This window comes from Pseudorasbora parva, chromosome 6, assembly GCF_024679245.1.
Source record: "Pseudorasbora parva isolate DD20220531a chromosome 6, ASM2467924v1, whole genome shotgun sequence".
NCBI lineage: Eukaryota > Metazoa > Chordata > Actinopteri > Cypriniformes > Gobionidae > Pseudorasbora > Pseudorasbora parva.
The window spans coordinates 5,963,511-5,979,086 of NC_090177.1; the positions used below are offsets into that span (position 1 = coordinate 5,963,511).

Genomic DNA, 15,576 nt, shown 5'->3' on the forward strand with positions numbered 1-15,576 from the left:
CTGTATTTTTGATTAGATAAATGCGGTCTTGGTGAGCAGAAGATACCAAACATAAAAAAGCTGTACAAATGTAGATTTGTTAAAGTTTCTCCATGTTTTGAGGCTTTTAAAAATGTCTTTAAAATGTTATTTAAATCCTTAAAACAACTAAAAATGAGAAGTGCAATATATGGATTAGCCCCTCTTGAAATTTAATTTACTCTTATAATTTTACTTTCATGTTCGAATTTTTTTTCCTTTCAAAATTGTATTTATTTTTTATTATTATGATTATTATGATTTTTTTTTTTGGGGGGGGGGGGGGGGGAGGGGGGATGTATGTTATTATTATTTTGTTTACAATATGCTGCTTGGTTGTATTGTTAATGTCTATCATTGATGTATTAATGCCAATTTGTTATTTGAAATCTTAAAAAAAAAAAAAAAACACTGCCTGCAGATTTAACACAAGATGAAGATCAACTTAAACACACTGTATTATTACAGGACAGATCTTCAGTCAGAAACTCATGTTTTGAGGGTTAAATGTCGAGTGTGTTAATAAATGAATAATATTAAAGAATAATCATACCGTCAGAGGAACAAACAGAAGACACACACACACACACACACACACACACACACACCATAGATAGCGATCAGGTGATTAATTGTGTCGAGTCGCCTCTCGCTGGATTAGTTTAGTTTTTTTAAGGAGCTTTTGTATAGTTTAACTATAATTAGCCTATAAATAACTAAATAAATAAACAAACACAATGACGGGATAGAACTGACTGGACTCTGGGTACAGTTTTTAAATAACAACCAACATATAAAACGACAATAAAAAAAAGCGTCAATAATTACATTTACTTGCGTTACTGTTACTGAGTTTACTGAGTAACATAAATAAATAACACGACAGGGGCAAAAATCACCGAAAGGAAACGGACAAGACAGACCTCAGTGATGCAGCTGAAAGCGAAACGCCGATGAACCCCTGGAAAGAGAAACACTTTTACAGAAAAAAATGGAGTGGTGGAAAGATGGAAACACTTTTACTGAAAAAAATGATTCATTGGGCCAACCTAAAAAAATTACTGTAATTTGTTACAGCTAAAGTATTAGTTTTTCCTCAAGCTATATTTTTAATTTGGTTGAAACTTAACAATTTAATTTAATATTAATCAAAATAGTTCTTCTGCCCAAGATAAAAAAAAAATACATTCACACAAAGTAAAAAATATTGTTTATTATAGAGGCCATGAATCATTTTTCTTACTTTGGTACAACTTAAATTTGTATTTTGGAAAAACTTGCTTTTTATTATAATGACAAAGTATAATTTTTAGTTTGGTCTAAACTAAATAAAATGCTGTAATTTTGTTACAAGATTTTTTTTAAATTAGCTCAAATTAAATTTCTGATTCTGTACAAACTATATTTTTGAATAATATCATATTTTCTTTAGCCAAAAGAAAACATTTTACTATAATATTTATTTTTGCTTTGTTACAACTTTTGCCATGAAAAAAGCTAAACTTGCTTTAATATAAAAGAAAAATTTACATTTAAAATAAAACAAAAACATTGTCAGTAAATAGTTGACTTACTGTAAATAAAGACAGGAATATTCTCTCAAAAGACCCAAATGTTTATTGTGATAGTTTTTTTATAAGATACATCACTGTTGTCAAATTGTGCTGCTAGTAAGGCAAGCCGGTATGCATTTTACACAACACTTGGGGAATAAAGTAAATGGTCTTGTCCAGACCTTTTTTTACACCTTATGTAAACTTCCACTAAATGCAACCACGTTAATGCAAAACTGTTTCGTACACCTCTCCTTTAAAACTCTCCGTTAGTTATGTCAATAACTCCTCACCCTAATGTTGCTCCACACCCGTAAGACCTCTGTTCATCTTCACACACAGTTTAAGATATTTTATATTTAGTCCGAGAGCTTTCTGTCTCTTCATTGAAAACGTATGCACAGTATACTGGCCCTTTCCAGAAGGACCAGAAAGGGAATAAAAACATCATCAAAGTAGTTAGTAAGAATCTCTTGAAGCATCAAAAATACATTTTGGTCCCAAAATAACAAAAACTACGATTTTATTCAGCATTATCAATGGCGCCTAGACATTGCTGAATAAAGTCGTAGTTTTTGTTATTTTGGGACCAAAATGCACTTTCAATGCTTCAAGAGATTCTAACTAACCCACAGATTTCACATATGGACTACTTTAGATTATGTTGTTACCTTTCTGGTCCTTCTGGAAAGGGACCGTATACCGCATATACAGGGAGTGCAGAATTATTAGGCAAATGAGTATTTTGACCACATCATTCTCGTTATGCATGTTGTCTTACTACAAGCTGTATAGGCTGGAAAGCCTACTACCAATTAAGCATATTAGGTGATGTGCATCTCTGTAATGAGAAGGGGTGTGGTCTAATGACATCAACACCCTATATCAGGTGTGCATAATTATTAGGCAACTTCCTTTCCTTTGGCAAAATGGGTCAAAAGAAGGACTTGACAGGCTCAGAAAAGTCAAAAATAGTGAGATATATTGCAGAGGGATGCAGCAGTCTTAAAATAGCCAAGCTTCTGAAGCGTGATCATCGAACAATCAAGCGTTTCATTCAAAATAGTCAACAGGGTCGCAAGAAGCGTGTGGAAAAACCAAGGCGCAAAATAACTGCCCGTGAACTGAGAAAAGTCAAGCGTGCAGCTGCCAAGATGCCACTTGCCACCAGTTTGGCCATATTTCAGAGCTGCAACATCACTGGAGTGCCCAAAAGCACAAGGTGTGCAATACTCAGAGACATGGCCAAGGTAAGAAAGGCAGAAAGTCGACCACCACTGAACAAGACACACAAGCTGAAACGTCAAGACTGGGCCAAGAAATATCTCAAGACTGATTTTTCTAAGGTTTTATGGACTGATGAAGTGAGAGTGAGTCTTGATGGGCCAGATGGATGGGCCCGTGGCTGGATTGGTAAAGGGCAGAGAGCTCCAGTCGGACTCAGACGCCAGCAAGGTGGAGGTGGAGTACTGGTTTGGGCTAGTATCATCAAAGATGAGCTTGTGGGGCCTTTTCGGGTTGAGGATGGAGTCAAGCTCAACTCCCAGTCCTACTGCCAGTTTCTGGAAGACACCTTCTTCAAGCAGTGGTACAGGAAGAAGTCTGCATCCTTCAAGAAAAACACGATTTTCATGCAGGACAATGCTCCATCACACGCGTCCAAGTACTCCACAGCGTGGCTGGCAAGAAAGTGTATAAAAGAAGAAAATCTAATGATATGGCCTCCTTGTTCACCTGATCTGAACCCCATTGAGAACCTGTGGTCCGTCATCAAATGTGCGATTTACAAGGAGGGAAAACAGTACACCTCTCTGAACAGTGTCTGGGAGGCTGTGGTTGCTGCTGCACGCAATGTTGATGGTGAACAGATCAAAACACTGACAGAATCCATGGATGGCAGGCTTTTGAGTGTCCTTGCAAAGAAAGGTGGCTATATTGGTCACTGATTTGTTTTTGTTTGGTTTTTGAATGTCAGAAATGTATATTTGTGAATGTTGAGATGTTATATTGGTTTCACTGGTAAAAATAAATAATTGAAATGGGTATAAATTTGTTTTTTGTTAAGTTGCCTAATAATTATGCACAGTAATAGTCACCTGCACACACAGATATCCCCCTAAAATAGCTAAAATTAAAAACTAAAACTTCCAAAAATATTCAGCTTTGATATTAATGAGTTTTTTGTGTTCATTGAGAACATGGTTGTTGTTCAATAATAAAATTAATCCTCAAAAATACAACTTGCCTAATAATTCTGCACTCCCTGTACATGTTCAATGGAGGAACAGAAAGTTCTTGGACTAAATATAAAATATCAAACTTTGTCTGAAGATAAACAGAGGTCTTATGGGTGTGGAACGACATTAGACGGAGTCATTATTTTGGGTGAACTAACCCTTTAAGACTTGGTGCACGTTTTATGAGCTCCTACAACTTTTGACCTCCTAACTGAACTCCTTTCCACAAATTGTCATAGTGTCAATCATAGTGCAAACAATAAGTACAACCGTAATCAAAGTACTCAATATTCAAAGTGCAAATAGAGATCAATTTTTTCTCCAAGCATGATACAGAGCTAAGAGATGCATCTGAACTACATCTGATTGAGCAGACACTATATCATCACAGACAGTGAGAGTGATTACTTGGCTACAATCATGAGTTATTGGGATGACCTTGATAGTTGCCAAATCCTCAAGTTCCACAGTAGATGTCAAGTTCACTAGCGCATCTCCAAAGTCTCTGTCTTGGTATTGCAGTCCTAAATTGCCATTCAACCCACACACTTTCCGGACTTCATCCATCATTGACTCTGGAATGCCATGAGGGAGAATTAGCTTCCTGGTGTCATCGGGATTCAGAATAACCCACGACTTGGCTGGCCTTTTGACTGCCAGGTCTGCCCATCCAAAAGGATCTTGTTGAAACAAGAAAAGAAACAATAGTATTAGCTGTAGTACAAAATTGGGCATAACATCTTACATTAAATTCATATTCACAAATTAATTGATTAACAAATATATTTTGACAATTCTGGTAAAAAAGAAGAAATTTCAGTCAATATCTTTTAGGAAATTTTGAATTCCCCAAAAATGAGTGATGTTTATCTGCTGACCGCCAGGGTATCCGAGATGTAGGTGTGTAGAACACAAATGAAGATTTTTAACTCATTGCTCGTATAATGCATGTCAATGGGGTGTATTTCTATGAGAGTAAAAAACACACAGACATAGGGATCCATATGAAACCCTGTGGCTCGTGGAGACACATTGATGTCTGAAGACACGAAACGATCACTTTCTGCGAGAAACACAACAGTATTTTTTATTTTTTTTAATGCGCCATTACTGCCTGCAAGTGAGATCAAATTACACGATATGGCACATCTCAATGGGATACAAGCGCTCAAGTGATTTCTTGCGCATATCTATACATCATATTTTAGGACATTTGAAGCTTCATGAAATAACTTTGCGTTTTAATGATTTATTTATACTGCCTGGTAAAAGAAACCACATTAAATTGGGTAACTTCTAGATTAGTTTTGATTTGGGGTTATTTTCTCAAAAAAATTTAATAAATATATCAAATAAATTAAATACTGAAATGAAGTGAATCCTTCCATTGTATTTTTATACTATTAGTGTATAATATTAGCAAGGATACCTCTGTGGTGATTTCAAAGCTATTCTCTAGTGTTAGTCATTCCTATTTAAAAATACATGAAAATAATGAGGTTATTAATAATACAATAATGAGAGATTATAAAAAGAAAGAAATTAAGTATTGAAACCGCCAGTAGGCGGCAGCGATTCACTGTTTAAATGAGTGAGCCACATAAATCGTTCATTCATCCATCGTTCAAAAATCAGATTAATTTAGGATGAAAACAAACACCGATGTGAATACTTTTGTCATTGAAAATGAACTAGCAAAACAGACGGCTGCTTTGGTAACTTGTAGCCTAACTAAATACATTGCAATGGATTAGCTAGATAAAATATATGTGGTGTGTTCTTAGCTATTACACAATTTCTCAAATTCTCATACCTCATTCTCAGTACACGCTTTTATTTTTTTTGCATCCCTCTCTGACCAGCAGTTAAGTCCACTGAGTATTTTTTTGTCTGATTTATGACAAAATCATATTTGATTAGCAACAAAATTATTGTTACAAAATAAATGAATTCTATACAAATTTTTCATTTGATCTACTGTGATTTTCATGTTGAAATATTAGGGGGGTTGTAATAATGGATTTGAATATGGGGGGAGGTAACCCCTCAGCCTGACGTGGTCATACTCACTTCTAGTCAGAATACGAACTGCCCGACCTAAAGATTTTGTGGGCGGGGCTAAGTTCGGCTGTCATCCAGGCTAGTAACCCCATAATACCCCCCATAAACTACGCCCCTGCACTCAGGTGAAAAAGTTGTTTTTGTGCAACAGTTGTCATTGTGCAAGTAAAGTCAGACAGAGAAAGATACATATTTTATTTTATACCCAGGCAATGGACAAATGTCTGCTTTGGCTCAGGATTAATGGATTTGTCTAACAAGACTGTAAAAAAACAAAAACAAACACAGTATAGGTGGACAATTATGCGCAATGATGAATGAATCTTCGGGTAATGACCCTTTGGTGAAGCTGTGAAGTCTCAGTGGTTCAGGAAGCCTCATTTTGCCCTCACGAACTGCACGAGCTCAGCTCTGATGACGACACAAATGGGCCCAGGTGGACCTTTTAATTAAAACAGGGAATTCATTTTTAATTTGTGCAGGCTACGATAAATGTATTGTATGTATGCCTGTGCATGACATGTCATGTGCAGTCATTTCTGGTTCAGCTGTAATTTCTTGTCTGCATTTGTTATTTTTTTTGCACCCCGCGGCTACCGTAGAAGGACGCCGGCGTTTATTGACGCACGTGCAAACGCTGATGCGTCGCTGCGCCTAATTAGAAAAAAGAAAATATCGTGTGAGCGCTTCGAGGATCGATACAACAGCAGACTTATCTCCAGCCCTTGCTTCCACAGCATTGATCGCATTCCGCGCAGCCTTTAAACGACAAATCTCTGAGATGACAACAGTTCCAGATCTGGCCAGTGTTTTGATTTTTGAGAACAGCTCTGCACATCTAGATTCGGTGCACTGTTTCATCCTACAACCCTGTTTTAACATGCAGCAGAACAGAGGGATGGGGGAATTATTACCATCGAGAATGCACGAAGCCGTGATTTAAACAGACCTTTTGGATTCATTTGACTAAAGAAAGGTCCGGAGAACGCAACTAAATGAGTGAGTACTTTTGGGTTTTTACATTTTGGGCCGCCGTGCCGAGATCGTTAACTTTGGTCTTGCAGTAGTTTAGTGTTGGCCTTGGCTGAGTTGGTTGTTATAGCTTACTGCACTTTATTTATTTCTGGTCTGGCTGTGAAAAGTTGTTGGTTAGAGTTTTTTATTATTATTGTTTGGTATGCTGTGTTTTTTTTGCTTCATGCTACAGTGAACGACTATAAATGTCTCTTTGATGGGCTGGGGGACCTTATTATTTTACATTTTTTGCATATGGGCCTGACTGACTGGTTAGCACTGAACAGCTGTTCCATGATTGGCCGGATTCACACACCTTCAGCTACTAATGCTCACATCATTTATTTTTATAACAGTTAAACCCCTTTTCATGTAGTCGATATGTTTTATTTATTCATTTATTTAGCCTTCATATTTTAAATTCCATAACGAAACATTGTAGGCTATAGTATTACTTTGATTAATTTACAAATACCGTAACTTACATTACATAAATTAATAATGTAGCCTACATTATTCATTTATGTAATGTAAGTTACGGTATTTTACGGTATCGAACTTTTTTTCTTTTCTCCTTTTTAACTATAGGCCTACATTACAAAAAAATGAACAATGGACAGCAACTGCTTTGTTACATTTACAAATAACTTGCATTATTTGTATGTATATGTATATAGCCTATATATATGTGTCAGTGACGGGATAGAATGGGCCAATCAATCAAATCTTTACAGACTCGGGGTCCAATTTTTAAACGCAACCACCAAATAAGCCAACAAAATAATAAATATAAATCAATGCGTTAGAAATGCGTATTAAACCTTGGTTCAAGGGGCACGAGGTAAAATATTGCCTAGGGCAGCCTTTCTCAAAGTGGGTGCCGCGGCACACTGGGGTGCCTCCTGACTGTGTCAGGGGTGCCGCCAAAAAATTACATAGGCTAAAAAAACAAACTGAAATTTCATATATAAAATATATTTGAATTTACATAAATACATACTTCTTCTTTTTAACCCTTTCGCACGTACGATCACACATTCACACGTGATTAGAACGGTCAGTGCATCACGTTCATTCAAATGTGCTTTCGCGTTGGCTTGCACTGAGCCAGAGACAGGCGCGCTCAGAGCTGTCATATATCACAACTTTTCAGTGTTTTCAGCCACATAATGTTTATTTTAGGTTTCATACATATACGTACTAAACAATACATTTAGAGTTTGTAAAATACACAATGATGAAAAATGAAGAGGCAATATTAATCCTTTCCATTATAATTAGTTTTATTCATATCAGATACAGTAACTTTAAAGTTTACTCTATTCTTCTCCCAGTTCACCTGCCACTTACTTTTATGTATTTTGGGAGAAGTGGATGAATTCACGTCTTGTAAATCCAACAGATCCGATTTTCTGAACTGCGCCTGCGGCGGCGATGGCGGTGCCCATCGTGCATACAGCTCAACTAACGCGATCGTTATAAAGGTGTTTAAACGACAAAACACTTCCACTTGTATATATTTGACAATCGGAATATCAGATAATTCAGGCCATATCTAACAAATTTGTGAATATTTTGAATAAAAAAGGAAAAATGACCTAAAAGCAGATCATCATTCATTCAGCTCTGTTGTTGCTGCGGTGTGTCACGTGACAAGCAATGACGCGTCACCATGGAAACCATAAAGTGACACATTAATAACGGTCGCTTTGAAAAACTCATGTTGGGGGTCAGCCAGAATGTTTTATTTTTGTTATGTCTGCCCCTTTTTATTTTATTTTAACTGCATCCTGCACTTCAGTTTAGTTCTCCTGGTCAGGATTTGTAGTTGGGTTCTTGTATTGTGCGGTTCACCTCTTACAATTTTATGGCATTTGTGTCTCTGATTAATTATTTTGTGAATTACTTTGCAAACCTAATTACTTAGGTGCTATAAAGTTGTTATTATTATTGTTATTTACAGTTCGTATTATGCTCTGTTCATTACTGTCCTGTCTAAATAAAAAGGACATTTGCATTTAAATTTGGGTTATGCAGTGTTTTTAAATTATATTTTAAACTGGGGTGCCTTGAAATTTTATAAGCTTTTGAAAGGTGCCCTGACTGAAAAAAGTTTGAGAAAGGCTGGCCTAGGGCAGCAAATTGGGCAGGACTGGGCCGGTGTGTGCACGGAGAGATTCGCGAGTGCACAGGACACAGTTTGAGCGCGCGCACAATATCAGCGAGAGCAGAGGCAGTTCATAAGCGAGCACTTACTGTATATCTATGAGCGCGGGCGGAGAGATTTGAGATTCGTTCAACCCCTCAGGCTGTTGTGAGCGCGCTTAAACTGTGAGCGCGCTCGCGCTGAGAGACGCGTGCGACTGGAGAGATTCGCGCTCGTGCATTATAGCGCGCTCACACCATTCCTTCCCAACTTATACATTAAAAATTTTAAACGACAAACCAATTGATTTATTTTCACACAAAATCTGCCTATACGATTTTAAAATTCCCCCGTTTTATTTTACATCACAGGCAAACAGACTGAACAGGGCATGTTGTGAAACCAAAAAAATATCTGTTCTGGTGTCACAATTTCATGCTTGTATAAACACCCAAGAAAAGGCATTACTGGTGTTTGTCTTTATTTGGGTTGATCCTGTGGTTGCATGCGCTACACACACACACACACACACACACACACACACACACACACACACACACACACACACACACGTCATTTTCTAACTCTCACCGAGACTCCAGTCGTGTTCACCACAGTACATCCATCAGAAGGGTCACAGCTCTGGGCGATCAATAACTTCTGATTTTCTGTTTCTGATGTAAAAGTAATCCTCAGTCTGTCGGCTCTCTCCGCTTTCTCCATTGTGAAGGGCAGTGTAACAGTTTCTCCATGGTTTGCCTCGAACTTCGACCCATCAGAGAGTAAAGCATCGGCTGATTTAAACAGAAAGAAAGGGTTTAGGATGACAATGAACCGCTGAATTTAGAATAATGACAGATGAACTGACAGTACAATCTTAGTTTCATAAAAACAACCATCTGTCCATTAACCCTCAACTCTCTACCTACCTAAACCCAACACAAAGTTAAATAATACGAAGATGATGATAAATTTAATTTATTTATTTTTAACCAAACTGTGGAGAAGGTTTGATCCAAAATACGCAGCGCTGCGGGATGTCATAAATTCAACATGGACTGACCGGCGCATAATATATGCTTGAGCACCTGCCTCTTTGCTCCTTGATGCCCAAAGTGCCCTTTTGTCAAGGGAAAAAAAAAAACATTATATTTATATTTAGGCCTATACATATAATTAAAGGCCCTTTTGTGAAGGCTTGCCCAAACTAACTATTAGTAAAATTAAATAAATTAAACAATAAAATGATTCCCGTGATGATGACCTTTCACCCGATGACCTGATCTCTCACGCCGCTCGCGCGCGCCAGTGGAGAGTGGACTGAGAAGCGGATTCTTCAGTACAGCGGTAGCGTTAAGTGTTGTTCTCAGAGAAGTGTTTGTTTAGTTAGTTATTATTTATCATTTTACAAGAACGACGTGGAGAGAGCATGAAGCTGTTGTTTATATTGCTGTTTCCTGTGTGTGTATTGTAGAAGTAACATTAACATTAGTTTGCTGTTTGAGGGAGAAAAGTTTCACGGGCGTAGAGTTACACAGTCTTATCTTTGTTATTTTACTAAAAGCTATTTATACTTTAACCTATTATTTTTATTCCAGTATTTATTTAAAAAAAAAACACTGGTAAAGGCTTATGCTGATTTTTCATCCTCTGAATTAGCCCATATCTGTTTTTTATTATCATTAAAAATATAACGTTATAAATCCAGAACAGGTGTCAATCATGTTCATGTCAATAATGTTCATCACAGAGAAAAGTATAGCTTTAATGATAATTCATCTGTATTTGATTTATTTGTGCAGTTCAGAAAGGTTTTACCATTACGTTTTCTGTCTAAAAGGCCACCGGTAAATATAACATTTATCATAATGGGTTTATATAAAGATTGTTTTAAGTTCACTTAAATTAAGTGTTTTAGCCTAATAAATATTGAAATTGGTATCTTTCATTTATACTGTAATGCATAATGTTTCATAGAGACATTAGTATTAGTGATATGGCCTTTATTCATAAAGATGCCAATACAACACGCATTTACAATATGCTGTCTTTAAATTGTTTCTACATTAATTTGGAGAGTAACTGAAATGATTACAATATCAAAATATTAAAAATGCCTGTGATTTATCTTGATTAATTACAGAAAAAAATGTATTTGATTGATTAGTTAATTTGTTTAACTCGATTCACTAATTTTAATATGAAAATTCTGTAACAGTAGCCTAGTGTTTACAACAGCAAAATCACTATAGCCTGTAAACTCAATAATATATCTCTGGAAATAATACTTTAAAATGTAATATTAAAAATATCGATGTCAATATAAAATGAACCTGACCTAACATCAAAGTGCAGAGTACATGAGATATGGCCCTAGTAGATTTCAGGAAAAGGTATGAAAATACCCAGATTATGAATATGAAGGAGTTTTTATGCATGTTTATGACAACTGTCATTAAGTGTCGTTCGCTCAATTATGTCATTTTTAATGCAAAGGTGACATTATGTGAGATGTCGTATGACAACTTTACATTTTAAAGTTTGTCACTATCACTAACAAAGACATCTCACACGTGTCATGATTATGAATGTCATGTCAGTCTGATGCACACCCCTTCAAGTGAAGTGTTAGCGCTTGTTTTAATGTCTATAGTCTCAGATATACTCCAGCAGAATCAGCAGAAACAACAACAGCAAAGGCAGCAAACACACTAAAGGATTTATTTAGGAATTGAAGATTAATATTTTACCAGAAAAGATGTTATCGAAGTTAATGTTAAAAATCTTGTATAATATTGCTGTTTTTTGTGTGTTTTTTTGTTTTGTTTTTTGTCTTGGTGGTGGTATTTTTATTGCATAAATTTAATAACTTTTGTATATTGGTAATTCAGTTTTTGCCATGAAAATAGCCTCAGATACTGACCTGACGTTAAATAAAACTATTCAGTACTGTACGTAACGGGCCACGCTGATTTTGAATAATGACCATGTCCTACCTACAGTTTACTATAACAGCTGTTCTTTCTGTATAACAGAATCATAAGTATAACAGTTTCTAATCCCAGAGTTATTAATAGGTGGAAAGAATTTTTTATTTATTTATTTATTTTATTTTTTAACTTTTGACCTTTTAAAGGTTTCTTTTTAAAACTGCATCACAGCATTTGCTGCCATATCAATACAGAAACATCCGTATTGAAACGCGTATCAGAAAGGAATGTGTGACAATATATTGTTGTATTGATATTTTGAGCACAGCCCGATTAAAGCCTTGTTCCATGTGCCCCTTTTATACTTTGAGCACCTGCCCCTCCAGCGGTCTCTGCACGGCCCTGATTATGAGTGTGCAATGTCGTGGAATGTATACACAAAACTAATTTTGGCTTGCAAGCACTCATGGCACGCTCTTGGGTAGGATTAGGGTAGTGGGGTGGGTCGTCTATTTTAACCGGATGAGATCCTGCAGGAATCCTAAAAATGCGTGACTCCACAACGGGTACAATTTTCACAGTTCACGACGCAACAACAGCCTAGGTATGTTTTATTTTTTTCTTGACAAGAAATTCTCTGGTTAACACAAGTCAACGGGATGAACTTCCTGACCCCGACATGCGCACTGCGAATTGTCATGTGACGTCACCGTGAAGGGGTCTACTTGAGGACAAGAAAAACATCTGGAGCTCTATAGGGTGGAGTTTGGGCCGAACATCATGTTCTTCCGCACTGTTGCTCATTTGTTCACAGGCGGACTCAAAGTGAAGATGTTCACAGAGCATTAGATCGCTTCCCAATCCGTCTCTCTTTTTCATTTAACCTTTTGCGATCATGAGCCTTTTGGTTTGAAACGTTGGTTACGAATAGCCTGTCCAGAAATAACCGCATATAGCATTTTAATCCAATAATAATCAGTGTTTTCATAAAGGAGCTCAAACGCTTCCTTTCAGCTCTTATCCCACACATAAATCTTCTTACTGCCTTCTTAAGCAGTTTTATCATTGATAGAATATAAATTGGGCCATTTCAGCCAAATATGAGACTGTCACACCTTTAAAAGGGAATAAGGGGATGGTGGTTTAAAAGTAGCTCAATTCCGCACGACAACACAGATTCAGTGCTGTCGGATGTATAAATCATTTACTTACTTGCGACAGTGAAGAAGGTTTCCAAAGAGAAAAGAGCAGCGATTGTCGAGCAGACTGAATCATGGCGACAGTCAAAGTGTGTCTGTGAGGAAGTTCATAACGACTGAATTTGGGTTGGCTTGGGTTGACGCAATGGTGTATTTTGAGTGGCTCACTGTACAGCCAATGGATGAAGAGGAAAATTGTATGAACAAACCTATGAGTTTCTTTGGGACGGGGTAAGAATTATCTCCAAATTAAAAACAATAGGCAGAAGCACAGCTGTGTGTGTCACCGCGTGCTGCTATAAATCAATTCGTACATATTTACGAGGTGGCTATATTTTATATTTTAGCTAAAGCGATGGAGCTCACTGCACAGATCTCATCTGGAGATCCTCTCGCGGTCAAACGGCGGACACGAGCTCGACATGTTTTTAAAAAACCGCAAGTTTACATCGCATATTCTCGAGACTCAAACGCATTCGTGCAAATAAGTTTCTGTAGCCTACTTATATTGTGAAATTGATTTCTTTTATATTTTTTATTAGTATTCTCTACACTGCAAAATCCTTATCCGCTATGTGTGGACCTATGGAAGACACGGGACAAATCGCGTCCTGCATTGATTTGACGCGTAATTTTGGCTGTATGCGCAAATCCACGCGGCCCTAAACTGTTCTCTGGTTGTGCTTTATGTTTGTCAGTGATGGACACTTGTATCACAGTTTGCTGATCCTGGAACAATTAAATCACATACTTTCAGTTTGGGAAACCATATCTGAACAGTGAAACTTCAATCTTGGAAATGTTTACAAAATAATTAAATCTTTTCTCTTTTTTTGTAGTCATTTTAATACATGATCACAGAAACTATTTAATATAAAGCCAATACAAAAATGAATGTCTAGATCATTGTTCTGTGTCTCGAGTCTTAAAGCCGCTGCTCTTCTTCTTCATCTCCATCGCTCCCACTCTTCCTCCTGTGTGAATGAACACGGCCGCACTGAACTCTGGGCCGGTTCTGCTCGGGTCTCCTCTACAGAGAGACCAACATCCACACACTGACCATCCATTTCTATACACACACTGCCTGCAGATTTAACACAAGATGAAGATCAACTTAAACACACTGTATTATTACAGGACAGATCTTCAGTCAGAAACTCATGTTTTGAGGGTTAAATGTCGAGTGTGTTAATAAATGAATAATATTAAAGAATAATCATACCGTCAGAGGAACAAACAGAAGTCATCATCCTCCAGAGAGCAGACAGACAGCAGGACATTGATGGACACACACACCAGACCAAACAACCTGGACAGGAACACAGGAACACAGGAACACACACACACACACACACACACACACACACACACACACACTCGGTGACTTAGCGCCATCTAGCGGCTTCTCGTTTCCTTCATATGGGAAGTGACTGATCTTCCGCGATGTAAGATAAGCTATAGTCCTAATTCAGATTCTTCTGTGACGTCAAATAGTTGCTCTTTTCTTATGAAATTAACATTAATTAAGATTAATAAAAGCTGCAGAGGTCATCATTAGTTAGTCTATTAGTAACTAATAGCCCAAATAAAAGCTTTATTGTAGAGTGTTTCTAAACAGAGCTGGCAGACCAATTTCCTGTCCTATAGGCAAGATTTTACTTGGTGCCCCTTGTATCAAGGAGGTTCTTATATGTTGTTGTTGTTTTTTTTTTAATAAACACACACACAGATATATATATATATATATATATATATATATATGTGTATATGTGTGTGTGTATATATATATATATCTCGAGAATTTGTGTGTATATATATATATGAACATGCTTAGTGGAGGATATATACATCCATACACACACATATAAATATATATATATGTGTGTGTGTGTGTGTGTGTGTGTGTATGGATGTATATATCCTCCACTAAACATGTTCATGTTTATATATATACACAAATTCTCGAGATATTTATTTATATATATAAACATGAACATGCTTAGTGGAGGATATATACATCCATACACACATATATAAATATACATGTGTGTGTGTGTGTGTGTGTGTGTGTGTGGATGTATATATCCTCCACTAAGCATGTTCATGTTTTCACCATGAATTAAACTGAGAAATAAAAATGTCATATATTCCCTTAAAATTGCACAACTGAGTAAAAACTTTTAAAAAGGTACTTTTTTTTTTTTTTTTTTACAGATTCACACTGATCACACAGAACAGCTGCTTACATAAAGTTTAAGGTAGAAATAACTGGAATAATTAGTGAACATTCATATTTAGATAATGCGATTAGATATACTGTTCATTCATTTCATCACTTTACCTCTGTCTTTATCCCTTCCCTGCATCAGAGGGCTTCTGTCTTTTTTGCACGGTGAATTCGTCCATCCTTCATAAATA

At 36.7% G+C, this 15,576-nt stretch overlaps 1 long non-coding RNA gene across 1 annotated transcript in view; it reads right to left on the minus strand.

Annotated features, from left to right (window-relative positions):
- LOC137078315 (uncharacterized) overlaps positions 1 to 13,271 on the minus strand; it is a 28,888-nt gene extending 15,617 nt beyond the window's left edge. Inside the window, exons 1-2 of the long non-coding RNA XR_010905284.1 lie at positions 13,172 to 13,271; positions 9,621 to 9,823 (exon numbers count right to left, since the gene is read on the minus strand). This is a non-coding gene — a long non-coding RNA (uncharacterized lncRNA). The remainder of the gene's footprint in view (positions 1 to 9,620; positions 9,824 to 13,171) is intronic.
- Positions 13,272 to 15,576: the final 2,305 nt, after the last annotated feature.